The sequence below is a fragment of the Coregonus clupeaformis genome, unplaced genomic scaffold (genome assembly GCF_020615455.1).
Source record: "Coregonus clupeaformis isolate EN_2021a unplaced genomic scaffold, ASM2061545v1 scaf0659, whole genome shotgun sequence".
Classification (NCBI taxonomy): domain Eukaryota; kingdom Metazoa; phylum Chordata; class Actinopteri; order Salmoniformes; family Salmonidae; genus Coregonus; species Coregonus clupeaformis.
The window spans coordinates 170,565-181,974 of NW_025534114.1; the positions used below are offsets into that span (position 1 = coordinate 170,565).

General features: G+C 39.1%; 1 non-coding gene across 1 annotated transcript; it reads right to left on the bottom strand.

The window, feature by feature from the left end:
- Positions 1 to 7,172: 7,172 nt before the first annotated feature.
- Positions 7,173 to 7,356, bottom strand: LOC121566776. The gene has a single exon (XR_006658973.1). It is a non-coding gene; the product is annotated as a U2 spliceosomal RNA (small nuclear RNA).
- Between the last annotated feature and the right edge of the window lie 4,054 nt (positions 7,357 to 11,410).

An 11,410-nucleotide genomic window follows, 5' to 3' on the forward strand; every position in this document is an offset into this window, starting at 1 on the left:
ATGTGCAAAGGGCCTTTGGGTAACATAGCACATATTCAATTATATCTATTTTTCTCACGTAGGCTGTTCATTTCTGATCTTTGATACTTTTTTTGGTTTATAAACGTATCATGGTATACTACGTTAACGCTATACGTATGGGCCATATTGTTACTTGGTAGCTACTAGCAACAGACCCTGTGTTGTGGATCATCTACCACTATTTTGGACGGTCCATACTGTAACGTTAACGTTAGTCTCAGGCTTCACTAACTAGCGTTACTGTTTTAGGTGGAGCTATTCTTTGCTACTTTTCAAACAAATACTACGTGATATTTAACATAACATCTTGCAAGATATGCCTTTTGTTTTGTTCGTGAGAAGTAATGGCTGAGAGAAGGCAGGAGATACTTTGTTTTGTTTAGCGTCGCTTAGGTTAGACTGCTCTCTTTAATGGATCAGTCGTCCACCAGGCTACACTCTACGATTAGGGGGAGGTGGGAGAGGAAGCGTTGATTGTCTCAGTTAGGGAGACAGAGGAATGGGGTTCAGTGTTTTACTGTTAGGAAATATTTATTTCAACAGATCTTTACATATTTTCCTCACTACAAAATATTCATGCTGTCCTTGTGGTTACTAAACCATGTGTAGCTCAGTTTGCAACGCCAGGGTTGTGGGTTCGATTCCCATGGGGGGCCAGTATGAAAAAAATATATATGTATGCAATCACTAACTTTAAGTCGCTCTGGATAAGAGCGTCTGCTAAATGACTAAAATGGAAATAGATTTTAGATTTGCCTTTATGCTATAGCTTATTCCATGTTTACATCTTTGGTTAAATGACTTCAAATGCTAAACTTAAATTTACTTTGTGGAATGTCTGTGGAGTTTGTAAACTATCCAAGCTTAAAACAGGTTATTACTAGGATTAAAACAACTTCATTCATCTATTGTGTTCCTACAAGAAACTCACTTGTTGAAGGATGAGCTACTTAAAGTATGCAGGAGATGACAAGGGCCAGTAATAGCATCCTGTTTCTCCTCTCATTCTCATGGTGATATGGTTTTAATTCACTAATCTGTTCCGTTTCAAGTGGATACTATTATAACTGATACAGCTGGTAGATACATTTTGATACAGGGAACTCTTTTGAATGAGCATATTAATCTGGTTAATGTTTATGGTCCTAATGATGATAATCCCAAATTCTTTGAGAATGTATTTCTATTGATAGCCTCCATTCCTGGTAAAGTCCTAATGGCAGGGGACTTTAATTGCACTCTTGATCCTCATCTAGATCGCTCCTCTGGTTTAGACACTTCCCACTCGCAGAGTAGAAAGAAAGTACAGCATTTCATTAAGGATTTAAATCTATGTGAACCTTGGAGGACTCAGAACCTGAGTAAAAGGGAGTATTCATGTTACTCATCAACATTTAAATAATATTCTCATGTAGACTACTTTTTAGTTTCTTGCTCATTGCTTCCCAATGTAGCAGGAAGTGGATATGATACTATTGTTTTGAATGACCATTCCCCTGTGTCATTATTCTATAGGGATACAAAACTAGTAAAAGGATCCTCTTGATGGCGTTTGCATCCCAGATGGTTACAGGACCCAGACTTCTTACATTACGTTGGAGTGCATATAGATGTTTATTTGACATTGAACACTGACCAAACATCAGCGAGTACCAGATGGGAGGCTTTCAAAGCACATATTTGGGGGCAAATTATACGTTTTACCAGTTTCAAATCTAATAAAATCAGAAAATGAGAGACGGAGAGCAAAATGAGAGAATTGGAGAGGGAAGCTTTTTTGGATAACTCAGTCGAAGTAAACAAGGAATGATTTGGTCTTAAAGCTCAGTATGAAGAACTTCCCACCTCAAAGGCTGCAAACAGCTCAACTAGGCTGAAACAGTCCTTCTATGATCAAGGTGAAAAACCTGGTAAATTGCTGGCCTGGCACATTAAGAAGTAAAATTCAGCCTTTAATGCAATTCATAATTTACAAGGACAATTATCAATGGATCCTGTAGAAATAAACCAAAATTGGATCTGGAAAAGGAATTGGATGGTGTTGAAATATCTGATGCTATTTTCAATCTGAGGGGAGGTAAAGCAGAAGGTCCAGATGGGCTCCCAATAGATATTTAAGGACAAACTTCTAGGTCCACTTTTGGATATGTACAGTGCATTAGGAAAGTACTCAGACCCCTTGACTTTTTCCACAATTTGTTACGTTACAGCCTTATTCTGAAATGGATTAAATAAAAAAAATTATCCTCAATCTACACACAATACCTCATAATGACAAAGTGAAAACAGGTTCTTAGACATTTTTGCAAATGTATTAAAAATAAAAACAGCAGAAATACCTTGTTTACATAAGTATTCAGACCCTTTGCTATGAGACTTGAAATTGAGCTCAGGTGGATCCTGTTTCCATTGATCATCCTTGAGATGTTTCTAAAAACTTAATTGCAGTCCAACTGTGGTAAATTCAATTGATTGGAGATGATTTGGAAAGTCACACAACTGTCTATATAGGTGACCAAGAACATGATGGTCACTCTGACAGAGCTCCAGAGTTCCTCTATGGAAATGTGAGAACCTTCCAGAAGGAAAACCATCTCTTCAGCACTCCACCAATCAGGCCTTTATGGTAGAGTGGCCAGACGGAAGCCACTCCTCAGTAAAAGGCACATGACAGCCCGCTTGGAGTTTGCCAAAAGGCACCTAAAGGACTCGGACCATGAGAAACAAGATTCTCTGGTCTGATGAAACCAAGATTGAACTTCTTGGCCTGAATGACAAGCATCACGTCTGGAGGAAACCTGGCACCATCCTTATGGTGAAGCATGGTGGTGGAAGCATCATGCTGCGGGGATGTTGTTCAGCGGCAGGGACTGGGAGCCTGATCAGGATCGAGGGAAAGATGATTGGAGCAAAGTACAGAGAGATCCTTGATGAAAACCTGCTCCAGTGCGTTCAGGACCTCAAGACCGTGGCGAATGTTCACCTTCCAACAGGACAACGACCCTAAGCACACAGCCAAGACAACGCAGGAGTGGCTTCGGGACAAGTCTCTGAATGTCCTTGAGTGGCCCAGCCAGAGCCGGGACTTAAACACAATCGAACATCTCTGGAGACCTGAAAATAGCTGTGCAGCGACGCGCCCCATCCAACCTGACAGAGCTTGAGAGGATTTGCAGAGAAGAATGGGAGAAACTCCCCAAATACAGGTGTGCCAAGGTTATAGCGTCATACACATTAAGACTTTGGCTGTAATCACTGGCAAAGGTGCTTAAACAAAGTACTGAGTAAAGGGTCTGAATACTTATGTAAATGTGATTGTTCAGTTGTTGTTGTTTTTGCAACAACTGATAAAAACACGTTTTTGCTTTGTCATTATGGGGTATTGTGTGTAGATTGATGAGGGAAAAAAACAATTTAATCAATTTTACAATAAGGCTGTAAAGTAACAAAATCTCAAAAAAGTCAAGGGGTCTGAATACTTTCCGAATGCACTGTGTATAGACAGGTGTGTGCCTTTCCAAATAATGTCCAACAAACTTAGTTAGATAGAACCTGCTCTTACCGTGAGAAACAGATTTCCCAATCTTCTTCTCCTCTTCTTCATCTTTAATGTTGAAATTCAGCTCCAGTGTTTGACTGCAGTCTTCCAGCTTCACTGATGCCATCTCTGGATCCTGCAGTAAACTGGGCTCCACTGTCACAATCAGGACCCAGTGACTGTAGGTTTGGACTCAGTGTGGAAGGAGAGAGGCAGGCTGGGTTTGTCCTCACTATTGATGTTACCGGCCTCAAATGGAATCGCCCAGTAGTAATATAAAGAGCACAGACACAAAAGTTAGTGTTGACAGTTCTGGCACTTTCTTTATTCTCTAAAAATATTTTCACTTTTTTCTTGTTCAATTATCTAATTCAGTGCTTGACTTGGACTGAAATAGGTGCCAATACTCATTTCGGGTGCCGGTACTGTTTATATTAAGGTGCAGGAGCTCCACAATACTTTTGAGCTAATACCTAACCTATAGCAGATAAATGCATAAATGACTCAAAATCCATTTAGTACAAGGTTACAGTTTGTTTTAGACAGCACTATGTGCTAATTTCCTTAAACCTTGTCTTCACTGTATTACTTCAATCAAAAACCAATTGTATTTCCTGTTCACACCATAGCAACATTTATTGATAAAGACAGAAACAACAGAATGTGTCTGAATATTAGTACACATGTAGAAAACTGATAATCATTACATTCGGCTTCAAAACAGTAGTGCGACCGTGAAATTGTCTCTATTTGATGCACCCGCACTGTCCTCACTGAAGTCTGTTGACGCTGACCGAGAGTAGCCGCCATTTTACCAGTTTGGGAATTTTACACAAAACCAATAATATGCTAAACGAACACAGAAATCTCAAATAAATTGATTATTTATGAAATTACCATGAGAAAATTATGTACATCCACTCAGACAAACCCAAAGTCTCTAGCTATGTGACTTGTAAAATAGTTTTTATCACGTTCTCCACTTGGTTTGACACAAAAATAACACATCAAACCTTTACCAAACGTGATAATACCTTAACGGGTGTGTTACCTAGCATGGTATGACAGGTTCTTTCGACATTACAAAGTTTAAACGTGCTATTACATACCTGTAGTAATAAATAGAAACGGACACAAAGGTTATCTTCTTGACTGCACAGTTCCGGCGCTTTCTTTATTGTGAAGAATGGTGCCCGCCTGCCCGGAACTTCCTGTTCCCCCACTACTAACGGTCCGTGCATTCCGAGATCAGATTACAACATTTCATTAAATTACTAAAAAAGTGTAAACTGTAGCAATTTATTTCCCTCAATTGTTTATTAGCCTAAGCATGACCTTCATCCAAATAATTTCTCTAGGATTGGAACCGGTTCAGGGAACAGAACTGAAAAAGAACGTAAAAAAGAACCGGAAACTAAAGTGTAAATACACTTTTCAGGAACAGCAGTTATTTTAAAAGCATGGGATCCAGGTAATAAACGTATTTTACTTTCCGGGTATTTTTTTCCAGTCCCACAAAAATCGCAACAAAGCTCACTCTAGAAACGTATTCCAGTTTCTGCCTGCCAGCTGGAATGGAAATCTTTGCCAGTGGGTGTGCGTGTGGAAACTACCTGCTCCTCTCCTCTGAAGCATAGGTTACTGTATCCTACTGACAACGTTACAAGCATTATTCAGAAATTAGGGAGATATGTTTAATTTGAGAAGAATGGATGAACTTTTTCAATGCTAGTTAAGGATACTATAGTCACCACGTTTCACATTGGATTTATTAACGACATAAAGGTAGGACCTGTTTTTAATTCTAGTGCTACACTGCACTGCACAAACAAGGTTGTTAGCTAGCTAGCTAACATCTGCTCTGGTCCAACGTTAAACCAACTCTGAAGTTCAAAGACATTCAAAGTTCCTCCATAGAAGCCGCTCCTCTGTAGGTATAATTCTGTGGGCCTAATTCAGATAATGCAGGTCATAACACGATGCCCAGCTCTTCAATGCAAGCTTTCTCTATCCTCTAACGAGCTCTCCACACCCGCAAAACGTCGCACCTTACACTGTGATTGGCAGCACAGTGTGCTCTGAATGATTTTCTTATACAGATACTCTGTGGTGTACTAGTGTATTTATTCTCCCACTTGGATGTCACTTCCACAAGCTTTAAATTGAGGGCCAGGTTGTCAGGATGGGTAATGTACTGTACACATTAATTACAAGTACTCCTAAAGATACACTTCATTTTAACTAGCTAAATCCTGTGTAACAACTAGTAATTACATTGTACTTGGCTAACATTACATGTACTATGCTTTGAAATAGTGTCTTATTCTTCATCTGGGATTTGGATTTGTAAAATGTATTATAAAATGTATTTAATATATGTCTGATCAGGCTCAGGTAGCATCAGGTTTGTATTTTCATGCTGATCAAAGCTCTAATAAAATCCAGACATTTATAAGCGTTATAATGCTTTTGAATGACACTTCCGGTTTTGGCGGAAAACACCGGGTTACCCGGGAGAAGAGTGATTTATTCTCGGGATGGAACATTTGTATAATATCGAGGAAATATTAAACCCTGATGCGCATACCAGTTGATTCACAAGACACCAACTAAGTAACTTACATATACGGTATCTTCATTAGGCCTAATGGCATTTCATGTCCATGATAGGAAGTTTGTTGTAGTGACTCCGTAAGGCTAATTGTAAAAGTAACCCTCTAAAGTGCCATGTTTGTACAGTTTATTATGTGGAGGAAACATTTAGGCAGCCAGGACCATACGCCAGGACCGCTCCGTAGGCCGCACTGTAGGCCTAGCTCTTACTGCAGTCCAGTGCCATGGACATCTTTGAAGTTTGGCCTCTAGTAATTTAGGACGGCAACTTTATGAAGGCCTCTTCACCGTGGTCTTATCGTACAAGGCTCTACAGACATGTAAAATGAAGACAGGCTATTTTTATTGTTCGTATTATTTGCGTTGATGATGTATTGAAGTCAAGTGGTTCAACATTCAAATGCGACGGTCAGTGGAACACTTGCGCCACCAAGTGGACAATTGCTCAGTTGCCCTTGTGGCATCAACGCTACCAGAGATATTTGATATAAGATCAAATGTTATGTCAATATTATTATCTCTAAATTGATTCCCCCACCCGTATTTCATATATTATTATTCAGATTTAGCTGTTAATCTGGATTTAATTTATAAACGCTTTCTGTCATTTCCGATTGGAGGGCAGATGACCACGTGACTTACGAACCTTCAAATTTGTTACTTTGTAAAAGTCAAAAGTGGTTATTCCCAACGTTGATCAACTCCCAATCTATGCCAATATTTTTTTAAAGCATTATCTTTAAAGCATTATCACTGTACCATTTACACCCTGTATCCTGTGCATGTGACGAATAAACATTGATTTGATTAGATGATTAACGCACCATTCACATCAGCTATCATAGTCAATATAACAGTGACTGACTTCACCATCACTTTCTAGCCATCATTGACATTGAGATGAAGATGGTCAAACGTGAAAATATAAAATACATCGTGATCCTAATGGAATATAACAAAGCAATGATGTTATCTTTGCCTGCTTTATTTTTACAATGACAGGGGGTGCACCGTTCCTGGAGGTACTGCTGCAATACCAGGTCGATGCGTGGAGTGGACGGAGCAAGCCCCTATTCCAGCTCCCTGTTACAAAAATCAATTTAATATATGGTCCCCAGATAGGGGACGTATCAGATATTAAACTGATAAGAACAGATTTTTTTATTTTTTGGGGGAAAAATAATTGTTTTTTTAGTTTCACATTCAAATACAAGTACAAATTCAGTGCATAACGTTGTACATAACATGGATTTACAAAAACAGTACCTTAACCGTATAAAAATAGCAAAACTCCTAAAAAAAAGTGCTGTTCTGAGGAACCTGACCAGCTAAAAGGCCTACATTCAAGAGAAGCATGTAAACAATTGCCTCTAACAATCTCCCAAAGCTGATCTTTCAAAGGAATAAAAACTATTATAGAAATAAAAACATACACATATACCAAAGGGAACTCTGAATAAACCTCAGTGTATATCAAATATTTACAAAGGCTTAGCCTACATTTCAATTTAAACGACAGAATACAGTTATACATAGGCCTATATATAGGCTATAAAAAACGTTTACAAAGAAGGGTATATCCCTTTCCATCTATGTTTAACAGATGTGATGCCCCACTTATCCATTTCGAATTGTATTTTTTTCAAAATTTCTTGTTTTATAAATTTAACCAATCCCGTCGGTGACCACTTGAGGGTGTCATTGACCGCACCACATCTGGCCTCCCAAAGTTTGGTATTGATAAGGGACACCAGAGTCACTAATTCTAATAATTGCACCTTTTCCACATTTTTTAGTTCAAATTTGGCTACCCGTTCATAATCAATGTTTTTTAAAATATTAAAATCAATTTTAATTTTCTTCCAAACTATTTGGGCAAAAGAGCATTCCCATAAAACATGGGGAATTGTTTCAATTGCGAAACAGTTGTCCCTGGGACAAAATTTATTCAGGGTCAAATTATGATCATATAATGTTGAACGGACCGGAAGACGTCTGTGTAAAACAAGCCAATTAAAATCTTTCAGTCTGTTGTCTAAACCTTTTAATTGTGCCCGTAGCCAGGTGGAAGGTGATATAGGTAATCGGTCTCTAGGACAACAATTTTCTATCAATTTCACATATAGCAGTCTGTGGTTGATTACATTTTCTTTTACTTTGCAGACTGGGTTTTTCCTTGCCCATTCAACTATTTTCTTAAAATGTAATGGGATAATTTCAGCTTTTGGCTTACTATTATCCCACTCCACCATAAACCTTAACGGTATGGACAGCCAGAATTTGATTAATATATTACATTTGTGTACAGAAGACGACAAAAGACAACAAACGTTTGAGTAGAACAACGCATCTAGTTTGAGAGGAATATGAGGGAAATCCCTTCCACCAGCCTCTATAGGCTGGTACATCCGATCTCTCCGGATGTACTCATATCCCCCCAAAAGAAATTAAACAGTACACGTATGAACATTTTCCTTAGAGACACCGGCATGGGAAACACATATGCAAGGTGGAGTAATGAAGGCAGAATGTCCGCCTTCAGCACTAACACCTTGCCACTAAAAGATAGTCGCCTCACTTTCCACAGTCCCAATCTTTTATTAAGCGAAAGTAGTTTTTCTTTCCAATTAACCATGTCATCTTTAATTTCATTTCCGAAAGATATCCCGAGCACTACCATTGGTCCTGTGCACACAGTCAAACCACATAACTGATCAGATCTCCATTTCCACTGTCCCATATATTTTATTTCTGTTTTATTCTTGTTAATCCTAGACCCGGAGGCAACAGAGAACTCATCAATGACTTTGATAACCTCTTTCAAGCTCAGGTCGTCTTGTAAATATAAAATGGTGTCGTCCGCGTATTGTGAAATTTTTAGAATATCCCCTCCAGGTAATATAATGCCTTTGATGTTGTAATTTGTCCTAAATGCACATGCGAAAGGTTCAATATATAAAACATACAATAGCGCAGAGAGAGGGTCCCCCTGTCTGACACCTCGTAATTGCTTGATTACATTTCCAATATCCCCATTAATATTTACTCTGCTTCCCACATTACTATAAAGAATTTTTACCCATTTCATAAAATTATTTCCAAAACCACATTTTTTCAGAACTCTAAACAAAAACTCATGGTTTACCATGTCAAAGGCTTTTTCCTGGTCCAAATTTACAGTATTAGCTGGCAGGTGCCTTTCCTCTAAATATGCTTGAACGTCTCTGTGCAATTGCAAGTTCCAGGTTAACTTTCTCCCTACCACACCACATGTTTGGTCTAAACCAACAACATATGCCATGGCAGAAGACAGACGATTAGTTATGGCTTTACTTAATACTTTATAGTCTACACACAACATTGTTAAAGGTCTCCAATTTGCTAGTGTCTTGGGGTCTCCCTTTTTGTAAAGTAGCGAGATTACCCCCTCGCACATTGAACCTCCCATATGCTCCAAACCAAAAAGAACTCTAAATACTTCCAAAAGATGACATCCAATTAAATCCCAAAAAACTATGTAAAACTCTTTAGAGAGCCCATCCACTCCTGGTACTTTGTTATCTTTCATGCTCTTCAGTGCCATATATATTTCATCTAAATTCAATTCCCCTTCTAATTGGTCTCTAATATCTAAAGGTATCTGCACCTCCACACATTTTAAAAAAGTAGTCCCCTTCTCATAATTAATTGTTTGCTTTTGGAATAGCTGAGAAAAGTGCTGAGTAGCGACACCAAGCATGCCATCTCCATCCTCAACCGTCTCCCCGTCTTGATTCAATAAAGCCCAAATGGTCCTCCTCTTTCCCCGTGACTTAATTTGTTTGAAAAAATATGCAGAGCACTTCTCATCATTATCCCATTTATCTTGTTGACTTTTAAACATGAAATCTCGAGCTTTCTTTTCAAAAAAAGGCCTGCTGCTTTTTCTGCAGGTTACACAATGTGTCTTTATCTAAACCACCACCATTCAAATTACCTTGGATGTGCAGATCTTCTAGTTCGTTCTGCAACTTATAAAAATCTTTGTATTTATTACGTGCTTTATCTTTGCAATAATTCTGAATAAAAATCTTGATTCTTAATTTTGTGCTCTCCCACCAGTCTATGACAGTAGAATAAAATGATTTCATGGTTACACAGCCCTGGAAAAAATACCTAAATCTAGTCTAAAATGTTTTGTCATGTAAAATACCATTATTAATTTTCCAATATCCTTTTCCAAATTCAATTGTTTTTAATTCTACTGTCACAGACAGGCAACTGTGGTCAGAATAAAAAACCGGAGTGACCCGTGCAGAGGACACACCGAGTCCACGCGGAACAAACACATAATCTATGCGGCTCGTCGCGCCCCTGCTGTTTCCCCAGGTGAAACCGGGATCATTTGCATGCGCCACTCTATAAGTATCAACCAAATTATATTTCTCTATTAGGTTTTTTACAAGATGCCCTCCCAGATTACCTCGGTCATAAGATACATTAAAATCTCCCCCCATAATAACCTGTCTGTTTGTCATAAAAATAGCGTCTAGGTTGTTCAGCATTTCCCTCCTTTCCTTGGGTGTCGATGGTGCATATACATTAATTAACCGAAGACATTTGCCCCTCCAATCAATATCTACTATTAAAACCCTCCCGTGTACTGCCGAAAAACTTCCCACTATTTTTAAATCCCTATTTCCACATAGAACACCAACCCCTGTAGAATGCACCCCGCCGACACTCCACCTTGACTCTCCCTGAACCCATTCCCTCGCAAATCTCTCCACATCATTTTGATCTTTTAAATGTACTTCTTGTAAAAAACACACAGAGAAGCAAATGGAGGACAAATGGGAAAAAACAGTCGCCCTTTTAACGGGGTTCCTAAGCCCTGTAGCGTTTATGCTAGCTATTGTAGTGTACGACACTATGTTAAAAAGGGACGACATGGGGAAAGGAGGGAAGCAGACAACTATCTAAATATGACATGAATTTCCAGACTCACTTTAAGTACAGTTCCTCGTTAGGAGGCCTGTCTGGGAAACGGTGGTCCCCAGGGGGAGGACTGTCCACAAAGATAGGGGTCGGGAAAACACTTTCCTCCTCAGTCAGTGTGGGTGCTGGAACACCGCTGGGTGCCAGACCGCTGCTGTCGGTAGAGCTCCCGCCTGACAGGGAAAGCAGAGTCTCCTCTGCGCTGCCCGGGTTTCCCGCGCTTTTCTCCTCAGACTCCCCGCTTGCAAAACAACTGAAACG